The sequence below is a fragment of the Cervus elaphus genome, chromosome 9, assembly GCF_910594005.1.
Source record: "Cervus elaphus chromosome 9, mCerEla1.1, whole genome shotgun sequence".
Lineage (NCBI taxonomy): Eukaryota > Metazoa > Chordata > Mammalia > Artiodactyla > Cervidae > Cervus > Cervus elaphus.
Genome location: NC_057823.1, coordinates 97,827,886 through 97,840,395, shown reverse-complemented (window position 1 = coordinate 97,840,395; position 12,510 = coordinate 97,827,886). Strand labels below are relative to the sequence as shown.

General features: G+C 38.7%; 1 pseudogene; it reads right to left on the bottom strand.

Moving 5' to 3' along the window:
- Positions 1–8,573: 8,573 nt before the first annotated feature.
- Positions 8,574–9,550, bottom strand: LOC122700828 (annotated as a pseudogene).
- Positions 9,551–12,510: the final 2,960 nt, after the last annotated feature.

Here is a 12,510-nt window from a genome sequence, read left to right as displayed (position 1 = left end):
AATTTAAAAAAAAAAAACTGTGGCATTTACTACAGAGAAAATCAACATTTGACCCAAACATTATATGGTTCACCTGTGAAAAGTATGAAATGGCCCTAAAAATGTAAGAACTGAATTTAAATATAACCACTATTGTGATATATCCCTAGGAGATAAATTGAGAAATGATTAAACTTTTCTTTCACGGTAAAAAAAATTCACTGCTAACACCTATTTTAATTTCCCATCACTAGTAAAAAAATTATCACAATTTTAGCAGCTTAAACCAATATAAATTGAGTAACTTACAGTTCTGGGGCTTCCCTGGAGGTTCAGACGGTAAAGAGTCTGCCTGCAGTGTGGGAGACCCAGGTTTGATCCCTGGGTCAGGAAGATCCACTGGAGAAGGAAATGGCAACCCACTCCAGGACCCTTGCCCGGAAAATCCCACGGATGGAGGAGCCTGGCGGGCTACAGTCCATGGGGCCGCAAAGAGTCAGACACAGCTGAGCGACTTCACTTCACAGTTCTGGAGGTCAGAAGTCCAAAATGGAGCTCATTGGGATAAAAAGCAACAGGCGCGGCAGGTCTGCAGGCATTCCTGGAGGCCAGAGGGAAAAGTCCGTTTTCTAGCTTTTTCCAGCTTCTCGACGTTGCTTCTTTGCCCTTCCCCAAGCCTCAAAGCAAGTCACGGCCAGAGAGTCCATCTCACAACACACACCGCTGAAACAGTGACTCTCTGCCTCACCCTTCTGCCCTGAAAGGAAGCTCTGATTACATTGGACTCACCTGGGTAACTAGGTTACTCACTTCAAGGCCAGAGGATTAGCACCTGCAGTTCCATCCATCACCTTAACTGCCCCTTTTCCCTAACAAGATGTTCACAGTTTCTGGGGGTTAGGGTGTAGATATGTTTGAAAGCCATTATTCTTTATATCACAATATGTAAAAGCAAAAATTAAGCATGTTGTTTTGAAATGTAGAGGCAAATGGAAAAGAACAGCTGGAGATGTTCAAAATGGTTGCATCTCCAGAGAAAAACATGAGAGTAGTGAGGGATGGAGGAAGCAACCACTGCATTTCATCCTAAGACTTGTAAAAGCAACTGGATTTTTTAAGTTACGTAAAGGAGTGTGTGTTCGTCACTTCAGTTGTATCTGACTCTTTGTGACCCCATGGACTGAAGCCCACCAGGCTCCTCTCTCCATGGGATTTCCCAGGCAAGAATACTGAAGTGGCTTGCCATTCCTTTCTTCAACATAAAGGAGGCACCTCCCTAAAATTAAATATTATATATATATATATATAGTTGTTTCTCTTTCCTTCTATTCTTAGTATCCATCAGAGGCATCCACAAAATAGGCTTCTGAAACCATTTTCACAAACTGAAGCTTGAAAAAGGCTTTGATTTGTAAGATGAATGTTTTCATTGACAGAAAAAAAAAAAAAGCTCTTTGAGTCTGAATGAGAGACATTGAGGGAAGTTCAGCACTGGTGTGTTTTTGTCATAAAAAAATAGTCTAGGAAGAGTGGGAGGAAAAGTCAGATAAGCCTTTCTCCAGGAGGCCGGGTGACAGTTATCTGGCTAAGAGGGAATGGGGAACTGAGCTATGAGTTCTAGAACAAGTCAATAATAAATCTGGTGGGGGTGAGGAGAGCACATATGTGGGAAGAAGAAAATCAACCCCACTCAGAGTTCATATCAAGGAAATTTGTGCAAGCAGAAGCAAAGCCCACAAATTCCCCATCACCTATCCTGTGATAAAGATGCATCTTAGCTGTTCTAGTTGCCATCTGGTGAGCATCTTCCATCAACACCCTTGGATCGGCCAGGAGAAATGACATGAATTATTGTCCCATTATTTTCCTGAACCTGTGAACTGCCTCATGCTGACTCTCCCGGGACATTCATTATGTCCCCTCAAAAAGACAGTGTACATTACACCATTGCTGACCTTGGAAAACAACATTTCATAGCCTGTCTCATTCTTGTATACATCTGACAATCACACTTTATTTTTCTATTGTAACAGCTGCCTCTTACTGTGCAATGGTCTGATCCTTTCTCATCCATTTCCCTTGCTAGACTAAAATCCTGTGTCTCATCTCATATTCCTAGCCATCACACAGGTCCTGCTGCAGGAAGTGCTAAACAGATACTCACTTAATAAGTGAAATACAGAATATGCTTAGCATCTTCTGATCTAAAATTTGTCCACAAATTGGTATACTGAATGGTCTAAGATTTCATTCCATAAAAAAATAAATCCATTAAGAATAAAATGAGAAGATATTAATTTAGGCTGAAAGACTATAACAAAATGATCTCAAAAATATTGAAATTCTTTACAAATGGAATCTCTTCTATCTTAGAGATGTGTATCACAGTTATTGTCAGAAGTCAAATGTATTTAGGTTCTAATTTTTTGTCACATTGAGTTAAGTATTTTGTGACTTAAATTTCCTCTTGTAAACGTGGGTGAAATAATACAAACTGCATAGAATGTTACAGTAATGAGATAACATACATTAGAAATAGTGTAAAGATTAGATGCATATATGTAACAGCAAAACATATTATGTGAGATTTTGTGATAATATACAAAAGTGAGGAAGTCTGATACCAACAAAGAACACAACTCGTCAATATTTAAAAAACCATCCCTAATTATAGAAATAAATGGTTAACCATATGCATATTAATCTATTTAATGAAAACACACTTTATAATTCAACCCATTTTATATGTATTGCACCATTTAAGGAAGACACAATAATTTTGTTTAAATTTAATTGTGCATTACTTCCTTATAAAAGAAACTTAAAATTAACACACAAAAGCTAGGAAATAGAAATTATGGCTACTATCCCAAAGTCTGAAAAAGAAAAGGAACATTCAAAGATTAAATTAGAAGAATAAAAATTTTAAAGCAACATTAAATATTCAGGTTTGCTTTCAGTATTCAAAAAATAATGTCTTTTTTAAGCTATTTTGTCCAAATGAGTTTGCATACATAATATATTAAGTTATTTCCCAATTTGATTCAGATGGGATTATAATTGGTATAAAATGAGTTAGTTATGCTAAAAAACATATTCAGAGCCCAAAAGACTTAATCAATATTATAGAATAACTGTATAACCATCAACATATACTAAAAGGAATTCTTTCCACAAGCTGTAAACATACAGTTCTGCAAAGAACTGTACAGAGATTTTTGTCTTTAAAATGCAGTATTGGAAGAATGTAATTGAATCCAATAGTTTTATTAAAAGACTGTATATTTTATAAAGTTTATAAATTACATACAAATTATGGACATTGACTTTGTCAAGCGTAAAATTCTTTAGTATCTCTAATGCTTAGACACCCATCAGTAGTGTCATTCCTAGGCAAAGTGTGCAACTCTTAGTAGTAAAATTTCTACTTTTCTCTTTACCTGCTTTTATGGTCTTCTGCCCCGGTTCTCAGGCCATTTGTCTGTCTTGCTCAAAACTTCTTATCCAGCTTATTACAGGATTAATGTTGGACAGGCCCTGTGTAAGCCCTTTCCAAGCATTATGTCAAATCATATTCACAACTAGCCTATGAGGAAATTAAATACCATGCCACATGGAAACTGTGGCTTTAATAACTTCCCCAACATTCAGACACTTGCTAAGTGATAGAGTCCAGGCTTGAAGCCTAAATTCACACTCTTACTCACCACTCTATGATATTCTATTTTTTCTTAGCTTCAGAACAAAACTTTGTTCAGAAGCTCAATATGCACAGTAGATAAACTTGAACCAAACCTACTTGGTTGAGTGGAAATGAGGGGTGGAAGATCCAAATGTCTTCCTTTGTTCCACACTTTTAACAGGAACTCTTAGGAGACCAGATTAAAAAACCACCACTCCTAATCTTTCCTTCATGCAAAATACACCTGATTGAGCCAGTTCCTTCCTCAGGGCATCCATACAAAACTTTACCTCTTCAATGGGCATGTGGTAAACACCTCTTGGACTTGTGTGACACCTCCCTCTAACCTAGAGCTATGAGACAGACATTAGACACTTCTTTCAGGTTCCTATTGAGTCCCAAAATCTTCCCCACCACCACCATGGGAGTGCAACAAATCTGCCTGCAAGCAAAACCCAGAAGGCTCATGGAGTTCATGCACCCAGGGCAAGCTTCAGGCAGAAAGGAAAGAACTGGAGAGACAAAAGTGAAATAGCACACAAAACTGACCAGCTTAAATTTGCCTCCTCAAGTAGGTTGTTAATTAATCAAGGCTTGAGTTATTTTATAGAGACAGCATCGCACAAGCATAAGACAGGACCCCCTATCTCCAGGATGATCCCAGAACCAAGAACCTTCAGTCTACAGAGCTTAAAGAAGAGAAACGTTGTCAGCGGGGTCCTTTATGAAGCTAGAAGCCCTTCAGTAAGGAAAAACTGACTTCCAGCAAGCAGACCAGCTTATATATAATTCAGTTCAGTTCAGTTACTCAGTTGTGCCCGACTCTTTGCAACCCCATGGACTGCAGCATGCCAGGCCTGCCTGTCCATCACCAACTTCTGGAGTTTACTCAAACTCATGTCCATTGAGTCAGTGATGCCATCCAACCATATATAATTCAAGATTAGCCAATTAGCTTCCAAGTTAGAAATTCCCCTAGTGAACCAGTGAAGTTGCTCAGTTGTGTCCAACTCTTTGAGATCCCATGGATTGTAGCCTACCAGGCTCCTCCATCCATGGAATTTTCCAGGCAAGAGTGCTGGAGTGGGTTGCCATTTCCTTCTCCAGGGGATCCTCCCGACCCAGGGATCGAACCCAGGTCTGCCACATTGCAGGCAGACTATTCCCCTAACCCCTTACATTTTGCCCAACCCTGAACAGGGGAGACAGATTTAAGAGCCTGACCTCCTTTTTCCTTGTCTGTCGACCCTGAAATAAAGTTCTCTCCTCAAAATCCGGTGGTATAAAATTGGTTTCTATGCCCACCAGATCTTTAGCCCTTGCTCAGTAACAAATCTCCATTCTCCTGTTTCCCAGATTAGACTTCTCATAGCTCCCTGCAGACTGAGGCAGTAATCTTGGTAATACACGCTCACATTGACTTCTCTTGTTCTCTCTGCTCTCCCTACTCCTTTTCTCTTAAATCCTGGTATCACCTCACAAACTGCCTTGCCCAGCTCCTTGCCTCCAGCTGTGCTCTCAGAGGACTAGCCCCAAGAGGTACTAAAATAAGACTGTGAGGAAAAGAAGTAGCAACAGGAACTGTTCTGATACCCCTCCGTCATTCTTAACATCATCTCCCCACTTCTCATCTGCCTCACCAATGATACAGCTGCCCACAGAGGGGAAAGTGCAGGTGGATGATAAACATAGAAATTGTGAAATAAAATGAATATTACTATATCATGATAGTGCTCTGTTACGACTTAAGTGTGTGCTCAGTCGCAAAGTTATGTCCAGCTCTTTGCGACCCCATAGACTGTAGCCCACCAGGCTCCTCTATCCAGGGGATTTTCCAGGCAAGAATACTGAAGTGGGTTGCCATTTCCTTCTCCAGTGATGACTTAAGAAATATGTGGAAATTAAACCAAGAATATTATTTTTCTATTCTAACCATGCAGTAGATACAATGGGATTTGCAAAGCACAGCTTAGCCTAGACCCTAGAAATGTCTGAAGAAGGCAGAGCAATGTCCTGGAAACTGAGTCAGCTAAGCCCTCCTCAGGACCAGATTCTTCAGGCCACTAACACTACAGGCTCTCCCTTCCCTGAGCAATTTATTAGAATCTTATTTGCAAATATTTAATTTCAAAATACAGGGCACATAAATCAGTAAAAGAAAGTGAGAGTCACTCAGTCATGTCCGACTCTTTGTGACCCCATGGACTATACAGTCCATGGAATTCTCCAGGCCAGAATACTGGAGTGGGTAGCCTTTTCCTTCTCCAGGGGATTGTCCCAATTCAGGAATCGAACCCAGGTCTCCTGCATTGCAGGCAGGTTCTTTACCAGCTGAGCCACCAGGGAAGCCCAAGAATACTGGAGTGGGTAGCCTTTCCCTTCTCCAGGGGGTCTTCCTGACCCAGGGATCAAACCAGGGTCTCCTGCATTGCAGGTGGATTCTTTACCAACTGAGCTATGAGGGAAGCCCATATAATCAATAGGTACAACTTATGGCAAATTCTAAATCAGTAGCAATAATAAAAGCTCTACAGAAATTTTATAGGAATTTTGTTTTATTTTACACATCAAAGAAAATAAAATCATTTAAGTTGACAAGACCAAGAAAAGCTCCTAAAAAGAAGTGTGATTTGATCTGGGCTAGGACCTGAAACAAATGCAAAGACAGGAGGGCATCCCAGCCTAGGGAAAGGGGAGTCTAGGAAAGAATGATGTGATAAAGGCCCTGGAAGGCATACGGTGGTGCTTGGCACCAAAACACCCAAAACACTGGCATGGTTGCCGCAAGGACAATCTGAACTGGGATTTGTTATTGAAGCATCCCAGGTGGTTCAGTAGTAAAGAATCCACCTGCCAATGCATGAGCCACGGGTTCAATCCTGTAGTTGGGAGGATCCACTGGAGGAGGAAATGGCAACCATCTCTACTATTCTTGACTGGAAAATCCCATAGACAGAGGAGCCTGGCAGGATACAGTCCATAAGGTCTCAAAGAGTCAGACACGACTGAGCATGTTGAAATGAAAGCTACGAATGTAAATACAGAGGCCCTAAAGAAGCAATTCAAGATTAGAAGGTGCAAGTTTCAGAGAACTATAGGTAGATAACTATTTTAAAGAGTTTTCATATTTGTACCCAGATCTAAGTAACTACTTATAGAATTGGAATTTATTTATACATACTTATATTTGTAAAATATAGATTTCTTATTTTTAGAGGAAGCCTCAATATAAACCTCACTATACAGTCCACGGAATTCTCCAGGCCAGAATAGTGGAGTGGGTAGCCGTTCCCTTCTCCAGGGGATCTTCCCAACCCAGGATTGATCCCAGGTCTCCCACATTGCAGGTGGATTCTTTACCAGCTGAGCCACAAGGGAAGCCAGCAATACTGGAGTGGGGAGCCTATTGCTTCTTCGACAGATCTTTCCAGGGATGGAACCGGGGTCCCCTGCATTGCATGCAGATTCTTTACCAACTGAGCTATAAGGGAAGCCCAATATAAAATTAGAACTTTAAAATTTAAATATTTGAACTCAAACATGAAAACAAATTTTAACACTCAACATATGTAATAAAAGTAAATATTCCCAATTCATCTACACTTTGTCTTATTTTTCGTGCCCGTTTATATATAAAGGATCAAATTTTTAAATTACTAAATATATGCCATTCTCAAGGTGGAGAGACTACAAAAATAAATAGTTCTGGGGAAAAGTATATAAACCATATTTTAATATCTCATAGATTTTGATATTTTGAGTTGATATAAATAGTTCCAAGATCTATTATATTCTAATTTACTTGCTTTTGTTAGTTTATCTTTCTAGTTTATTTCAATATGCTTTCTTCAATATTTCACTAATAATTTTTTTCACCTCCTTAAAAAATGAAAATTATTTGAAACATTTAGCTGAGTTTTTAAAAATTATTTACTGAAGAATTTATTTATAGGGCAGCAAAGGAGAACCAGATATAGAGAAGAGACCTATGGACATGGGGAGAGGGGAGGAGGGGGTGAGCTGTATGGAGAGAATAACATGGAAACTTACATTACCAGGTGTAAAATAGACAGCCAATGGGAATTTGCTGCATGGCTCAGAGAACTCAAACAGGGGCCCTGCATCAACATAGAGGGGTGGGGTGGGGAGGGAGGGGGGGGAGGGTCAAAAGGGAGGGGATACATGTATCCCTATGGCTGCTTCATGTTGAGGTTTGACAGAAAACAGCAAAATTCTGTAAAGCAATCATCCTTCAATAAAAAAATAGAAAGAAAAAAAAGTGAAACAAAAAAAATGTTTCAAACAAAATATCTGACATTATAAACAAAGCTGTTTTAAAGAATTCTTTTAGAAAAACATTCTTGCTTTGATTTATAAATGGAGAAATAACAAATCTTTTTAACCAAATTAGATGACTTTAAATGTGGCTTATTTGTAGTTACTCTAATTTGTGTAAGAAATATGAATATCAATAAATCTCCCTTTCCTTCTTTACTCAGAAGTAGTGGCAGGAGGATCATTTTCACTTTTTGACAGACTTCACTTGAAATCTTGTCTCATGATGACTCCTAAAAATATCATTTGTTTCAGGCAGGAAGAAAGAAGGCAGAGATGTCATTGAAGTGACAAGCTGACCATGCAGATAATATCTATGTTCTGTACAACCACTTTGGGGACATTACAGTCAAGAAACCTGTGTTGGAAAAAAAAAAAAGAATTCTGTGTTCACCTGCATCTCCAAAACCTTACTTTTTGACATTGCTCATAGAGTAACCTAAGTCAGGATGACTAATGTGCTAAGCAAATAATGAGTCTCCAAATAATAATTTAAATGAGTACAAATAAAGTGTTATGTCAAAAATGTTTAACAATGATAAATAACCACCAATGAGAAAGAACATTTTCTTTTTTTTTTATCATACTATTACAGTTTTTAATGCATGAAATCTGAAACAATTCAGATTTATCACTGACAAAGAGGTAAATACATACCTTACATCAATTTCTTAGGTTAATGTTATGGCTAAACTCACTTTAAAATTCAGGATTCTAAGTGACTAGGGAGTCCTCTGTACCTTGAACAGCCTTCCCTCCCAATGAGATGAGTCCCTACTAAAACAACCTGTGCTAATACCATCATATTTATCACATTTTAATTATCAGTCTCCCATTAGATTGGGGATTCCTTTAGGGCAGAGACTGTTGTCTTGAAATAGGTGCCAAATTATTTGTCAAATGAGTGGTGAACAACACTTAAATGGTATGCATTTAGCCATAAAATAACCTACAAATAATCTATAATCTGATTTAAAATCCTCCAATTTAAACAGATTTATACCAAGGCTTTGATTTAGCTTGTACTAAATAACTTTTGAAATTTGTAGGTTTGAGGCATTTTATTATAAAAAGCTGGTATGCATAAATGAATAAGAACTTAAACTCATCATCCATTTACTTCATTTTTTTGCTTGACCTTCTAGTAAATCTTTAGCTTCATTGATTTTGGCTGCTATATAAGGAGATCCTCCCTTGTCTGGGTGACTTAAAAGCATAATTCGTCGATGAGCATCTCTTATTTTGGCTTTATTGGCAGTAGGGCTTACACCTAGCATTAATGCTGCTTCCCGTTTCGTCATTTTGGGTTCAAACCCACCTCTGTAATAGCCACCACTGCAGGCAAATTCCTTGAGGCTCCATATGCTTCATGGCTTGCAAAGCAGAACGGCCTGCAAATTCTGCAGCATCGATGGTCAGTCCAGCTGCTACCACCGTACTGGCCACGGCACCTGCTCGGTCCCCCTGCCTCCACCAGGAGCGCGGTGCATCCCAGCCCACCAAGTTTATGCCTCTATCACAAAGCGATTCGTCCACGGCCAGCCGAAAGAACATTTTCTAAGCTCCACAGAGGTTGTGCTTATTTCATTGAGCAACATAGATCTAGTGTTTTAGTTGCTAAGTCGTGTCGGACTCTCTGCGACCCCATGGACTGGAGCCCGCCAGGCTGCTCTGTCCATGGAATTTCCAGGCAAGAATACTGGAGTGGGTTGTCATTTCCTCCTCTAAATATAGATCTAGACCCAAACGTAAAATAAATGCTTCATAAATATTTGTTGAATTATTTAATTAACATTTTTGATGATGTACAGAGGATCTGCTATTTATCTCTGATTTAAAAAAATTTAATTAAATCTATAAACGTTTCCTTGATAATTTTAAAATCAGAATAAGAAGATTCACTGCTTGATGAGCCACGAAGCTGTGATGAACAGCTTCATCCTTGATGGAGAGGTGGGATTGCAAGAAGATCAGAATGCTCTCGTGGTTGTAAGGATTCTCCCCTTCGTGGGCAGAGATAAACAGAAGTTTGGGCTACTCTTTTCTAGGTTCTCAGCAAATCTCCCTGTCTGTTACTATCATTTTCCTTTGACTGCAGAAGAGTACAGCTGACTGAGGTTTCTGTTTTCTTAAGTTACACTCACACTTACTCATTACTTCTTGATTCTGAACCCCAATAATACCAAGTCTCACAGCAACATATTCAGAAACCCTCTCTTGAATGGCATCTTCAGTTGGCTAACCTCATCAATGCATCCGCTCCTAAAAATTTTACATTTCAAGTTCAGTCACTGCTATGTCTGATGTTCTGTTAAGGCAATGGTTTTGAAAAGACAATAGCAAGCAAATGAGGTGAGATATAGTATTAACTTCTAGTTACATCACATTAAAATAAACCTCAAGGTTCATTTTAATGTAATATCCACTTTTCTATATTTTATTATATTAAGATATGCATCATATAGTCATAATGAGAGGTCTTGGAATTTTGAAAATGTTAAGAATTTTGACATGAATACATAAAGGTATATGTTTAGTACATTCTCTATATGAAAGTATATCTAAATGGGAATATATTTTTCCATTTGCTATTTGTTCAATCTCTTTTCTATTTCTTTCTCCTTTCTTTACCTTTTTTGTGTTGGTGGGGGTGATAGTCACTCACCAGTAGAGCCAGGCAATAGACAAAAAAGAAAAAGAAAAGGGTTGATTGAACCATAATTCGTTGAGTTTCAATAGCTTATTCCCAAGTTATACATTAGCCTTATTATCTTGTTCATTTTTTGAACATTTTTCTTGCTTAACTTAAAGGAAGAAATTGACTTAAAACAAAAAATGAATTTCTTTCTATCTAATAATTTTCTCTACAGTATAGCAATTGTTCTATTTTCCACAATCCTGTATAACTTTTTGAAATGTCCAAAAAGTAATTTCTAGATCTCAAAATGACTGAAATTGCAAGTTTAATTTCTATTTTAGCATACCATGCATTAGTGCCATCTTTGTATAACCTGTTAATTTTCTACTGTATTAACTGTATATCATATGACAATTCCCAGTGACTTTAAATGGCTAACTGCAGTCAGACAAAATGTTACAGTGAATAAATGACGTATATACACAAATCTGTAGCAAGAACAGAGGGAAAATAACTTTAAACCAGAAAAAGAATAGCAGCAGGTACAGATACCTCCCTCCAAAGCGAAGAACTTCAAGATTACTTTCCTCTGCTTTGGAATAGCACCACCTCCAGTAAGTTTCACCACCATTAGCTGTAAAATGTCCCCAAGCCTGCTGACCATGGATGGTGCTATTTTGTATATTACAACTTTATAGAAGTGTAGAGAAGACTTGCCAATCCATACTATTATTTCTAGAGTGTCACCATATGAGCCATGTTGTGGTCATGGAGGAAAATATTTGTTTTCCAGGTTGTTTTTGTCCTGAAAATTGATCAGATCACCCCAAAGGCTATATAGAAAAACAGTCATTTATGTGCAACTTACTAGTACAGCTCTTTCTCAACTTATGATGGTATTACATCTCGATAAACCCCACTGTGAGTTGAAAATATAAGTGAAAAATACATTTAACACACCTAACTTACCAAACACCATAACTGAGCCTAGCCTACCTTAAACGTGCTCAGGATACTTACATTAGCCTACAGTTGGGCGAAATCATGGAACACACAGCGTGTTTTATAATAAAGTGTTAAAGGTCTCAAGTAGATTGTAGACAATCGTACTGAAAGCAAAATCCAGAATAGTTGCCTCGGGACAGTTTATTGGTGGTTTACCCCTGTGATTGCTTGGCTGCCCCCGCAGCGTCAGGAGAGAGGGGTACACCACGTATCACTAGCCCAGGAAAGCTCAAAGTTCAAAGTACACTTTCTACTGAGTGTGCATTGCTTTCACGCCACCATGAAGTTGAACACTTGTAATTGGGCCCTTCTTAAGCCAGGGACCACCTCTACACATCAGTACCTGTATCTCACCCACGTGTGAAAAATAAAATCCGTGACACTCTCACACCCAATCTAGCTTTCTGGTCCAGTTATTTACAGAAAATTCCCTTCAAGTGATGCTCAGAAATGATCCCTCTCTCGCTGCCTCCTCCCGCCTCTCTCCACTTCCTCCACTCCACTCCACGGAGTCATGCCTCCTGGGTCACTGTGCCTTTATCTTTGCTGAACTCTGTAAACAACTGTCCATTCTCATTTCACTTGATCTCTCAGCCACACTTGCTGCCTGTCTTTTCCACATTTATCCTCATTAAAGGTGAGCAAGATGATCCATAGACGTGCAGTTTTGGAAAATACCAAAAACTCCTGAGATTTATTTTTACTTTAAAAGTGAGAAACAAATTTCACTTCATATTAAATAAATCATGAGGCTTGCGGTCTCTCAGTTGGCCAAAGACAAAAGACCACAGTCACAGAATGCATCCGAAATATGTGAAGGGAAGATGGGGGACTCTACAACTCAGAAGGACTGTAGTGAATCTGACTTACA